General features: G+C 45.1%; 1 protein-coding gene across 2 annotated transcripts in view; it reads left to right on the top strand.

The window, feature by feature from the left end:
- Positions 1–13982, top strand: part of GFRA2 (GDNF family receptor alpha 2) — a 256914-nt gene that overhangs the window by 203612 nt on the left and 39320 nt on the right. The window lies entirely within an intron of this gene.

Raw genomic sequence — 13982 nt, 5'->3', positions numbered from 1 at the left:
TCCATCTTACTCCAGGGCGCTTCCAACAGATATTCCACCAGAAATCTTTTCCCACTTAAAATTCCCAGCTTGCAACAATATAAAGGCTGCCGGGCAAAATTACCTTATCCATAGGAGCCAGCTTTGTGGGTGCTTCAGCACCCCCAATGTTGAACTAACTCCTTGACTGTGTCCAAGGGGAGGTAATTTCCATTGGTATCAGCATCCCCAATCATTTTGAAAAGTTGGCTCCTATGACCTTATCCATCCAATATCAATTAGCAAAATGCTGGAACCAACTACCACACTACAGTTTTGTGACCACTATCTCAGATTCAAAAAATTTTTTAAAAGCATTTCTATACCAAGACAGGGAGCCAACCCTGAAGTAACTGAATGGTAATTGTAAAAGCCCATTTTCTAAACTGTCTAATGCAACTCCTGGCCCAATTTATAAAAAGCCATGTTAGGATTAAAGCAAAGTTGAAATCTATGTGGGAACAAGCCAGCAAAGGTTCTGTGGGCAGAGCAAAACTGGAGGAGAAAGACAGATTTATGGAGAAGCTTGACACACTGATGGACATACTTATCTGTAAGTAAGGCTTGTACTGATGTGGGATAAAATTTTGCCTGAGTCAGTGGAATAGTCATACTTTGTGACTACAGCAGAGAGAAGATGATTCCTGTAATTGAGTTAGCCTTTATAAAAGGTCAAAGCGAAAAGGTCGGGAGTGTTGGACCTCATGAGATTGGACCAGTTGACCTCCCTGGGACTAAAAAACAAGAACTACAGAAGAAAAGGCAGGCAAAAAGGAGGGAGGATGAAGAAAAGCAGAGAACGAAGAGTGAAAAAAGGGCAGCAGAAGAGCAAGAGACGATGGAGAGATCAGTGCTTGAAGTGGAACTGGGAGATTTGCATGACATGGTGGAAAACCCAATGGAGGAAGCTCCTGTTATCTAGAGAAAGCTAGGAAGAGGTCAGAATATAATGCTGAGGATTTAACCAACATAGCCCTTGCCGGTTTAAGACATACTGGACTGAGAGGAATAGCAGAGATTGTTACTGCTGCCGGGATTGATACAGGGTTCATCACTCACTTTGATACTCCTTTGATGATTGATCATAACAAGGTGAAGAGGGATCAGGCGAGATTCATGAGAAAACTGGATGTACAGTGTGAGGAGGAAGTGCAGTAGAATGGCATCACTTGCATTTTCTTTTATGGTCGCTGTGATGAAAGCAGGGTCATGTGAAAGGTAAAAGAGAATGGCAACATGCATCCAGGTGTGGTGAAAGAGGACCATCACACAGTTTGTATGGAGCCAGGAGGCAGATATCTGTGGCATTTGGTTCCTGCAAAAGCAACTAAAGCCAAGACTCGTGCGGAAATAATTGCTGACAATTTGGTTGCATGGCTGAGAGAAAGAGGAACAGACAAAAACTCTTCAAGCTACTGGAGGTGATTCCTGTAATGTAAACAACCGGTGTGGATTGTCTGTAACCTACACACAGGCGAGCTGCCATTGAGGGTGACGGGTCAAAAGTGTGCGAGGACAACCGAGCGCGGACAACTGAGCGCAGGGCTTAATCGCACCGAAGAAAATCCGTATTTTAAAGGGCTCTGACGGGGCACCCCCCTCGAGCTGCCTCACGCTGCCATGTTGAGGGGGTGGGGGGGGTGTAACCAGTGTTCCCTCTAAGCTGCGCTGGCGTGCGCAGGCGCACAAAATATTGCCTCGCAGCACACAATGTCACGTCACAGCGCACGGCGTACGGAGATGGCAGGCCGCGGCGAGAGGAGAATCGGGCGAGTTGGCGCTGGCGCCCAATATTTTTAGCGCACGGGGAAAAAATTTTGCTCACACCACCCACCCGCTTAGAGGGAGCACTGGGTGTAACCCCCACATTATACTGAAAACTTAACTTTTTCCCTAAAAAACAAGGAAAAAGTTAAGTTTCCAGTATAATGAGGGGGGTTACAACCCCCCAAACCCCCCACAACATCAGCGCGATCTCTATGAAGTAAAGTGTATGTGTGTGTGTGGGGGGGGGGGTTCCCCACCAACACCCCCCATCGGAGCTCTTTAAAATACGGTTTTTCTTCGGCGCGATGAAGTCCTGCGCTCAGTTGTTTGCGCGCCTTTGTCCTCGTGCACTTTAGACTATGAACTGCCATTGAGGCACTCGGTGACTAGTTTAGATGGCAAGACATTAAGCAACAACAAATGAGGCGAGTCCCATTGGGAAAATGCTGGCTTCTGCTACTGAACGGAAATAAATCTCGATTTGACTAAAATCTCTGTTGGCCTTGATCTTCCTCAGGGGATCCAAAACTTAAGCACACTGTATGCAGAGAACATTTTAATTAACTACTATTTATATTCTGCTTTTATCAGAGAGGTCAAGGCAAATAGAAATAACACAAATTGAACAAATTGAAATAAATAGAACAAATAGAAATAAATAGAACAAATAGAAATAGAAATAAAACAAATAGAAATTAAAGAAAAGATGGAAAATGAGGCACCTGTATAACTTTTTCTAATATTTTGTTAACCAAGTTGAGCCTTCCTGTTGGGATGAATTAGTATAAAAAAATCAAAGATTAGATTTAATGAATATCATTTTATTGGACTAATACATTTTTCAATCAGCTTTCAGAGGCCAAAACTTACTTCCTCAGGTCAATATGTTATACTGCAGTTATGGTATCCTGCCCTGACCTGAAGAAGTGAGATTTGGGGCTACTTTTACGAAGCTACGGTAGTGTTTTTAGCGTGCGCTGCAGATTAGCACACGCTAACCCCCGCGCTACACGGAAAAACTAACGCCAGCTCAATGGAGGCGTTAGCGTCTAGCGTGCACGGCAATTTAGCGCACGCTAAGCGCGCACTAAAACCACTAGCGCAGCTTAGTAAAAGGAGCCCTTGATCACTGAAAGTTAGTCAAAAATATATTAAAATTAGTCCAACAGAAAGATCACCTTGTTTCTATTCTCTATTTATCAATATTTATCAACACAGCTACAATACTACTTTATGCTAAGGAAAAAAGAAAAATGTCATTTTACTTTTGTTGTCTCTGATTTCTATGTTCCTCATCTTCTCTTTACTCTCTTTCTTCCATTCTGTGTCCCCCCCCCCCCCTTCCATATGGCATCTGCTCTCTTTCTATGCCGCTTCCATAAATTGTGTACCCTCTCTTCCTTTCATCCAGCCTGTTGTTCCCCTCTTTTTTACCCGATTCATTGCAGTTTTACTTTTCCATTTTTCTCTCTCCTTTCTCTTCCCCTCCCGCTCATGGGATGTCTCTGCTCTCCTTCCTGATTGGCATCCTGCAGTGAACCTCGACTGATCCCCCATGTACCGAATCAGGGAGCTATCACTGCAATCAAGCTGACAATATCCTAGTAAAAATTTTATAATCCACCCCTAAGAGGGAACTAGGGCAGTAAGACCCACAAAGCTCAGCGCCCCTCCCGAGTTTCAAGATATGTGTGATTACATATTCGCCCTGATTTGAATTCATTTCAATGCATTTCAATACAATTTGTGCTAATCTTCAGCATACAGATTAGCACACATGCTGGAGGGTTTTCTGCATTCTGTGCACATTAACGTGCATGCAGTTCTGGAACTAATCGCTCAGAGATGGCATTAGGTTTTGAGCACCTGGGCCTTAGACTATATCTGCCCTTCCTTTTTGGGTCACTATGTTGCCACAATCAGCCCAGTGTTCCCAACCCTTCCCTTCCTGGTTACCTTGGTATTACCACCAACCCTGGGTTCCCAGCTATTTCCCTCCAGGTCAGTCTGAGCTTCCCATCCCTTCCTAGTTGTCTTGCTTGCGCTGTCAGCCCTGGTCTCTCAGCTCATGCCCTCTGAGTCATCCTGCTGCCACCAGCCTAGGGTTGCCAGCCAGAGCTAAATGTACACATAAGCCAGACAAGCCCTTGGGGGTGCCATGCTTTATTGAAAAAACGAATAAACGTGGAAATAATGAAAATTACAATATAAAGTAATCATAATTATTATTTTTATTATTGACGATTCCTATTTTTTTTGTTTTTAATATTTGTTATTTACCATCTATGGAACCTAAAATATACTTCCTACTTAATGGGGGGAGAGGGGGGTCTTAAGTGTTATAGCATAGGGCCCACAATACACAGAAATCTAGCCTTGCTTCCATTCCTTCTTTGTCAATCAGCTGCTGTTGCCAGTCCTGGGCTCCCAGCTTTTCCCCCTTCCAACTGGCAGTGGAAGAGTGAATACAATTTTTCTAAGTTCCTGTATATTTGTGGAACTGATCCTGAGTAAATCTCCCACAGAGCCCTATAAGCTGAAAGAGATGAAAATTCAGCTCAGAAATTGATACCAATCTTATTCTTCTTAAGTTGTGATACCATATTTCACCCCAAGGGAAAACAAATTATGTAATTTCAGAGAAAGCAGCGGAAATGAGTTTTGATGTACAGAGAAGCTTTTCTCCTTCTCTTTGCTTGTCTTTCTCTTTCTTTCTGTTTAAGATCAGCGTATTATAAGCAAGTGAAACATGGACCCGGGCTTGGCTGTGTTTTCTCTCTTTTGCAGAAATAAGACTTGACTATGAAGTAGCAAATCCCTTGAGATCAGAGTTGCATATATGAGTGTCAGGGAAGAACCCTGTGGAGCAGAGGCATGATAAAACCCCCAACCTCTTTCTCGAGCAGGCAGATGCCCCAGAATCCCTTTAGTGTAAGGGCAGGATAACAGACCATCTCCCTCTGCATCTATGTTTAGCAAGGGTAGGTGTCATCATGTGCCTGGGCTGAGCGGTATTACCCTTTATATATTATCCCCAGGTGCCTGCTAAAACAAACACAACATAGTTAAAACCAGGGGTGCCCACGCTTTTTGGCTTGCGAGCTACTTTTAAAATGACCAAGTCAAAATGATCTACCAAGAATAAAATTTAAAAAAAAACCACAAAGCACACTACGCAGAAAAAAATGTTAATTATCATTTATATTTGGGGGTTTTTTAAAGAGGTCAAGGCAGATAAGAACATAAGAACATAAGCAGTGCCTCTGCTGGGTCAGACCAGAGGTCCATCATGCCCAGCAGTCCGATCACGCAGCGGCCCATCAGGTCCAGAAATCTGTATTTAACCCTCTAGCTATACCCATCTATCCCCTTTTCCTTCAGAAAATTGTCCAAACCCTTCTTGAACTCCAATACCGTACCTTGTCCTATCACGCCCTCTGGAAATGCATTCCAGGTGTCCACCACCCGTTGGGTGAAGAAGAACTTCCTAGCATTGGTTCTGAATCCGTCCCCTCTTAATTTTTCCGAGTGCCCTCTCGTTCTTGTAGTTTTCGAACGTTTGAAGAATCTGTCCCTCTCCACTTTCTCTATGCCGTTCATGATCTTGTAAGTCTCTATCATATTCCCTCTAAGACTCCGCTTCTCCAGGGAAAAGAGCCCCAGTTTCTCCAGTCTTTCAGCGTATGAAAGGTTTTCCATACCTTTTATCAAACGTGTCGTTCTCTTCTGAACCCTCTCGAGTATCGCCATATCCTTCTTTAGGTACGGCGACCAATATTGGACGCAGTACTCCAGATGCGTGCGCACCATCGCCAGATACAATGGCAGGATAACTTCTTTCATTCTGGTTGTAATACCCTTCTTGATTATACCTAGCATTCTATTCGCTTTCTTAGAGGCTGCTGCGCACTGTGCCGACGACTTCATTGTCTTGTCCACTATTACCCTCAGATGACTTTAAAATATGCAACTATACAAAAATAGACAAATATACCTCCTCCCTTTTTACTAAACTGCGATAGTGGTTTTTAGCGCAGGGAGCTGCGCTGAATGCCTTGCATTGCTCTTGACGCTCATAGGCTCTTTGCACTAAAATCCGCTACTGCGGTTTAGTAAAAGGGGGCCATAGTGCAAAATATAGACAGAAGATTTAAATTCTCAAAACAGACACATTTTGATCACTAAATTGAAAATAAAATCATTTTTCCTACCTTTCTTGTCTGGTGATTTCATGAGTCTCCGGTTGCACTTTCTTCTTCTGACTGTGCATCCAATATTTCTTCCCTTCTTTCTGCCTCCTGCATGCTTCGTCGCCTCCTCATTCCATTCCCCAACCAACATCTCTGTCCTTCCATGAGTCCAACTTTTTCTTCCTCTCTCCCTGCCCCCCTCCCCTTTCTTTCTTTCTGTCTGTCTCCTTGCCCCTTTCTTACTTACTTTCTCTCTCTGGCTTTCTACCTCCCTGCCTGACTTTCTGTCTCCCTGTTCTGCCTCCCTGACTTTTCTGTCTGTCTCCTTCTTCTGCCTCCCTGACTTTTCTGTCTGTCTCCCTGTTCTGCCTCCCTGTCTTTTCTGTCTCCCTGTCTGCCTCCCTGTCTTTTCTGTCTCCCTGTTCTGCCTCTCTGTCTTTCTGTCTCCCCTTTCTTTCTTCCAAAGCCATTGCTGGGGCTGTCATCTGAGAATAGGCCCTCAAGCCACCGCCGACTTCTGGGCCCCCAAGCCACCGCAGACGCAGCCATTGCCGAGTTCTTCATTTTCCGACGCTGCAACAGGCCAGCAGCCTTCTCCTTAACATCAATTCTGACGTTGGAGAAGAAGTTCCGGGCCAGCCAGGCAGCAATTGGCTGGCCTGGAACTTCCTCTCTGACGTCAGAATTGATGTCGAGGAGAACGCTTCTACAGGGAGAGCTTGGGGCGGCGGTGGGGGACGTAGGGGAGAGGAAGGCTGATCGGCCCGGTAGATCTCAAAGGCAACACGAGTCTATCATGGAGCCCAGGATGGGCTCCACGATCGACTCGCGTTTGCCTTTGAGATCTACCGGTCGATCGCGATTGACATATTGGGCACCCCTGGATAAAACGTTTCTAAATACTGTACTTTATTCACATATTCTTGACCAGGTCTTTCCCCAAGCCTCTCCTGGACTCCATTGATCTTCCAGCTCTTCCAGGTCCTCTCCCTGACACTTCCTTGGCCCTGTAGGTCCTCCCTGGCAACTCTCAGTGCCATCACCGGTCTCTGCTGGTTGCTACTGGCCCTGCCAGTCCCTCCGCTGGTTGCTCGCCAGACCTTTTGGCCAACGTTCTCTCGGGTCTGTCAGGCTGCATACTCTGGGCTCCTCTGGCAGTTTCCAGTGCCATTACTGGTCTCTCTGCTGGTTGCCGCTGGTCCTGCCGGTCCCTCTGCTGGTCTCTTGTCAGAACCCCTCAGCCTTAGACCTTGACTCCCCTGGCTGCTTTTTGTGGGGCCATCACTGGTCTGTACATTCCCTGGCCTCTTGGATCTCCAACTCTCTGGAAACTTCACCAGTCATCAAACCTGAGCCCTGCCTGGGCTCTAGGCTCTACCAGGTCCTCCGGCTATTTCTCCTTCTAGCCCTCTCAGTCATCTTATCCTGGATAGATGCACTGAGGACTTTCCCAGCCCCTCAGTTGTCTTCTCCTAGATACATGCACTGAGGACTCCTCTAGTTTTCTCCCAGCCAGTCTTTCTCTGAGAACTCCTTCCTAGAACTTACCGTAGTTCCTGTTCTTCATCTGCTCTGTAAGACCAGCCCAGTTACACACACCCCTAATCACTACTCATTTCATTAGTCTCTTTGACTACCACCAGGTCCTCTATCAATCATCAATCTTGAGGTACCCTCCAGGTCTCCTCCAAAGTCTGGCAGGCTGATCTACAGGCTTACCAAGGGCCAGGTCAGAAACCAGCAGTTCTCCCCTCAAGAACCACCTGGCTCCTAAAGATGTTTCTGCTATTCCTGGTTCTCAGCCTGGGAACTGTCTTTTTCAGCACCACAGCTTATTCAGAGTGAATGGACAGCTCCCAGCAGCACTTATGCAAATTAGCCCCTTCTTTTAGCTGCTCAGACTGCCTCTGGTAGAATGCCATTGACAGGGAAATTCACCCTACCACAGTAGGATAATAAACATTCACTGCTGCCCCTTTATTCCTATAAATCAAGAGCAGAACAAAACCTCTCCCCCCACACCAAGTAGAGAGTTGCATGGGGACAAAAATTTCACCCATCCCCAATGGAATCTAACCAATTCCCACTCAGACCTGCTAAGATCCATTCCATCCCACAATTAATCTCCTCTATCCCCACCCATATCTGCAGGAGTCTGTTGCTTTCTCCCACACCTAACAGCCTCCTATGTTTTTATGGATCATATGCACTATTTAACCAATGAATGTTCCAAGCTGTAGTCTGGTGTTCCAGCTGCCTTTCTAGACATTCCAAGCCCCAGTCTGGTGTTCAGTGGCCTCTCTCAATGCATTCCAAGCCTCATTCTGGAGTCACCAGAGATTTTTGCTACACACCCAGAGGACTCACATGGTAACATTTTCCATACCCTTAGGAATACCATGGGTTCCACAGGATTCTCACAGTTCCCATTCCTGTGCAGTTCTCTGCTCTGGAGTATGAGTAGAATAACAGATATGCTTCCTCCTCTGTATTGCTCTAAACCGCAGGGGCAGGACATCCCTCGTTTATTACACATGGTAGTAGAATAGACCCTGCAAATCCCTATGGAACAAAGGCAGGATAGGTTCTTGTCTTTCTTATCTTCTCCTTGTATCCCACTGGAGCTTGAGCAGTATGGACACCTTTCTGCTCCTTCCCCATCCCTCTAAATCAGAGACAGGGCAGACCTCCAGTGACTCCACTTCTGGCAGGCTAGACTTTGGTCTTTACTCCCAGTCCTCCAGAGCTGCCAAAGGGTCAGGTTTTTCAAGATATTCTTCATGAACTAGGCCTGAGGCAGATTTGCATGCCTATTAGATGCATTGTATGGAAATCTCTCTCATACAGATTCATTAGGGATATCCTGAAGACCTGATTTGTTGGCAGGTCTTGAGGACTGGGAGTGAAGACCACTGGGATAGACCTTCTCTCAAATACCATAAGGAGCAGAGGCAGCATAAGAACATAAGAATAGCTGTACTGGGTTAGACCAAAGGTCTATCAAGTCCAGTAGCCTATTCTCACAATGACCAATCCAGGTCACTAGTACCTGGCCAAAACCCAGAGTAGCAACATTCCATGCTACCAATCCAGGGCAAGCAGTGGCTTCCCCCATGTCTTTCTCAATAACAGACTTTGGACTTTTTCTCAAGGAAATTGTCCAAACCCTTCTTAAAACCAGCTACATTAACTACTCTTACCACAACCTCTGACAATGCGTTCCAGAGCTTAACTATTCTCTGAATGAAAAAATACAGTGCTACCTCGGGAATCCAAATGCCCTAGAACTTGGAATCCAAACTTTTTTTTAAATTAAATTTTGTCCTGGAATCCGAATGCTGCTTTGTAATCCGAACGTACGGGAACTGCAAGCGTTGCTCAGCCCAAAGCTTCCCCTCTGACGCAGCTTCCTGTTTCCGCCTGGGAGGGAAACTTTGGGCTGAGCACCGCTTGCAGTTGCCGTTGCTACCTATGCCGGTGGGGGCCCGATCTTGCTGTCTATGTCAGGGGGGCACTATCTTGCTGTTTCTGCCACCTGGGCCCAATCTTGTTGCCTGTGTTTACTGTTAAATTTATTGGACAATCTGAGTTCATGGGACCAAAGAACGGATGAATCCAGTTTCTATTATTTTCAATGGAAAAAATTGTCTTGGAACTCGAACGGGGCTCTGGAACTCAAATGGGGTTCTGGAACAGGTTAAGTTCGGATTCCAAGGTACCATTGTATTTCCTCCTATTGGTTTTAAAAGTATTTCCCTGTAACTTCATCGAGTGTCCCCTAGTCTTTGTCATTTTTGACGGAGTACAATATCAATCCACTTGTACCCATTCTACTCCACTCAGGATTTTGTAGACTTCAATCATATCTCTTTTCCAAGCTGAAGATCCCTAACCTTTTTAGTACTTCCTCAAACGAGAGGAGTTCCATCCCCTTTATCATCTTGGTCGCTCTTCTTTGAACCTTTTTTTAGTGCCGCAATATCTTTCTTGAGATAAGGAGACCAGAATTGAAAGCAATACTCCAGGTGAGGTCGCACCATGGAGCAATACCAGGGCATTATAACATTCTTTGCTCAGGGCTGTCTCAGCTAAAAAGAGAGTCTTGGCAGCACATCTGCCTTTTCCTGACTCCTCTTCAGATGTCTGAGAAAGGGTTGGGAGGGCTCCAGGGGCTGTACTAGACAGAGAACCAGTGATGTGTCAGCATTACACAAGTGCAGGCAAGGGCAGACTCCCACCTGCTGTGCGTGATCCTGCAGTTACTAAGCACTGCTGACAAAAGAAGCAACTCACAGTCGGTGGTCACCCTGTAAAACCAGCATGAAAAAAGGCAAGACTGCAGTGGTCTTTCAGCAGCAAAATGGTCCCATGGAGCTTCTTCCTTAGCAAACTGCAGTGTGCATGCTTAGTGAGGGCAGGAGCTTAATCTGTAAAGGAACATAGGCACCTACTTTCTTTTGCAGAATACTTCCCTAACTGAAATATATGTGCTTAAAAAAACAGGACGTGAGCGCTTACATTCGCTGTAGAGCTGGTATAAGTGTTGGTGTCTAAATGCCACTGGTTCACATGACACCAGCCTACATTGGAGTCTTGTTAGCTGTGCTGCTTGTTTGTAGCCTCTTAACTACTTGGATTTTTTTGTGACATATGTTTTTATTTTTAAGACAGCCAAGCATAGATGTTGGGACCGAGGGAGGGGGGGAGCACCATAGGGGACGTGGCCTCCCCCAACTACCTCCTCTTATGCTGCTGAAATTTTAAATCTTCGGCATGTAGCATATGTTCTACTTTCCTTTCCCCACCCCCTCCCAGGACCCTGCGTTACGACGTCTCTCTTCAGCTCCTGACTCCCCCACCTACCTCCTCTCTGGTCACCGTTAAATCTTCGGGTAGCTATCCTGCAGCCTCAACGAGATGAGCCTGCTGCTGTTGGCCTGCCCCGGAAGTCTTCATTCAGCAGCGACTTCATGTTCCTGCCTAGGTAGGCTTCTGCTGAATGAAAGGTTCCAGGGCAGGTCGACAGCAGCTGGCTCATCTTGTTGACGCTGTGTGGCGGCTGCCCAATAATTTAAAATAACAGCAATCAGGGAGGAGGTAGATGGGGGAGTTGGGCGCTGAAGAGAGAAGTCATGCCACAGGGGGAGAGGGGAGAAGAAGAACATATGCTGCATGTCACGGGCTGGGGCTAGGGGGTTGGTAAGACAGGAGTTGCATGGATGGGGGTGGGAAGGCAGGGAAGGAGCGCAGGCTGAGAGGGGGGTTGGGAAGAACAGATGCTGCATGGGTGGGGTGATGGGAAGGGAGGTAAAGAGATGCTGCCAGTGGGTGAGGGAAGAGAAAAAGAGAATTGTTGCACATAAGTGCATGGAATGGGAGGGAAAGAGAGATGGTATACATGGGGAGAGAAAGAAAGAGGGAGAATTGTTGGACATAATAGTGGAGGAGAGGAGGAGAAATGTTAAACTGGGAGGCAGGAGAGATGACTCAAAGAAGGGAGAGATGTCAGATTCTTGAGAAGGGTGATGGAAGGAGAGAGAGTTGTTAGATCACTGGAAGGGGAAGGAGAGATGCCAGACCAGGGAAGGGAGAAAGAGAAGGAGAGAGATACCAGACATAGGGGGTGGGGGGGGGGGGAGGGGATAGAGATGTCAGACCATGGGAGAGAGAGAGAGGGAGGAGAATATACGAAGAACTGAAATTGTTTGTATTGGACGTGAAAAACATCTTATGATGTTTCCATCAGAAATAGTCCTGGATGGTATTGTCATCATAGTCTCCAGTCTCTGTAAAAACTTGGGAGTTGTTTTGGACTCTACTTTATCCTTCAAACCTCAAATTAAAACAACTGTTTTTTAAAACTTTGTCTGCAATGTAGATTATTAGATTACCGTGGAAACACAACGTTCTTTTATTCAGTGAATCCTTATTAAAAACACTGTCCAAGAACATTGTGTTTCCACAGTTTTGTTTGTTTGGAATTGCTCTTCTTTTCCTGTGGAAATTTGGGTCTTCTCTTTTTGTTGCGATTATGAGATTACCTCTCAGATACAAACTTCTGATCTATGCTTAGTGCCATAGTGACTCCTCATTTTGATTACTGCAATTCACTTTATTTGGGTTTACCTAAATGTGTGATCCGGGCATTGCGGTTAGCACAGAATGCCACAGCTCGTATGGCTATGCATGCTTCTAAATTTGAACATGTTATACCTTTGCTGAATGAGCTCCACTGGCTAGCTATTGCTAGGCAGATTGAATTCAAAATTCTCTATGTGATCTTTATGGCCCTTAAAGACGATGGCCCATTAGTTGTTAGATCATTGTTTCATATATATCAACCAGCTAGGTCTTTACGTTCTCGGCACACATTGTGCCTGAAGGTGCCAGCTGTGAAAAATGTGAGACTAGTAAGTTCTCATCGATATTATGGAATGCTCTTCCAGTTGATGTACGGAAAGTTAACAGTCTGCTTCAATTTAGAAAGGTGGTGAAAACTATTTTATTCCAGAGACATTTTGTCTGACTAAGTCTTTGATTTTGCAGCATTTGATATATGGATGGCTATGTCAGGTTGAAAGGGTTATGATGATATATTGAGGTATGAGTGAACAGTATGTTTTGTGTATTTGTTTATATTTTATGTATGTTTTTACAGTGTGACTCACTCAGAATAGTAGGATGTAGCGCGTAATAATAAAAAAAAGAAGACCTCAACCTACTGCCTCTTCAGGAAAATGTTGAAAAGACATATCTCTTCTCTTTGTCATTCTTATGATTACCATCCAATTGTAGATCCAGAGCCTTACTGGGAAGAGCTGTGGCTCACTGGTTGAGCTGCTGCCTCCGCACCCAGAGGCTATGAGATCAAATCCTGGTCCTGCTCCTTGCGACCCTGGGCAGTTCCTTAATTCTCCAGTGCCCGCCACTTTGAAATGGCAAAGCGACAAAGAGGTGGTATACAAGTCCCTTTCCCCTTACTCCGTTTGCTTTGGAACTTCTGAAAAATCTTATTGTAAGCCGCAATGAATCCTTGTAGAAATTTAGTATGGTATGGCATTTTGGTTACTCTTCCTTTTCATTTTGGAGACAGTTATTGTTAAGACTCTCTCGAAACAGTCGCCTTCTTTGCAAAAAGGGCACACTGTTATCAGCAAACAAAAGGACACACACATGGGTTTTTTTTTCTTTCTGCTCGTTTTCATCTGTTAATGATACACAACAACATAGGGTAGGTTGATGACATTTCTCATGTTGTTGCAAGCAGTCCATTTGCTTTGGGCATTGGGAGGTTGGCTTTCAGCCCTGTTCTTCCACTATAGGACGTGTGCTCTTGCCTCTAGCACTGGAGTTTTGAGCACTGGGCTCTTGGTTTTTCAGACACATAGGACTGCCTCTGCCATTACAGGAGACTTAAGGACGCGTACAACAGGAGTCTCCAGGGCAGAATCCCCCTTAATGTTATATAGTGTATCGCAAATGAGATGCCAATTCGGTGAATAACTTGTGGCGCTCAAAAGGAAATTAAGTGCCAAAACAGCAGTTGCGTGCTTACTTGCACTTAGGCACCATTCGATAAAGGAAAGTATAAAATAAACTGAGTTGCGTGCTTAAGCGCTAACATTTAGGCGCTGTCTTTTACATGGTATAAATGATGGTGTCTAAGTGCTGCAAATAAAACAGGGGAAACAAAACCACAAACTCAAACGCAAAAAGACAAAGTGGAATTGTCCCAATCAGAATGGTGAGCACTAAAAAAAGTGTCCTTCAACTCATCTGATGAATACAAATATCTTTATTGGTTCAATATCTTGTATATATATCCAAAGACTCTGGATATATATTCAAGATATTGAACCAATAAAGATATTTGTGTTCATCACATGAGATGAAGGACACTTTTTTTAGTGCTCACCATTCTGATTGGGACAATTGCACTTTGTCTTTTTGGTGTCTAAGTGCTGGCACACGGATGTTGACTTGCGCTCTATTCTATAATGTAATCTT

The sequence above is a fragment of the Geotrypetes seraphini genome, chromosome 6, assembly GCF_902459505.1.
Source record: "Geotrypetes seraphini chromosome 6, aGeoSer1.1, whole genome shotgun sequence".
NCBI classification, from domain to species: domain Eukaryota; kingdom Metazoa; phylum Chordata; class Amphibia; order Gymnophiona; family Dermophiidae; genus Geotrypetes; species Geotrypetes seraphini.
This window is presented reverse-complemented; position numbering and strand designations above follow the sequence as displayed.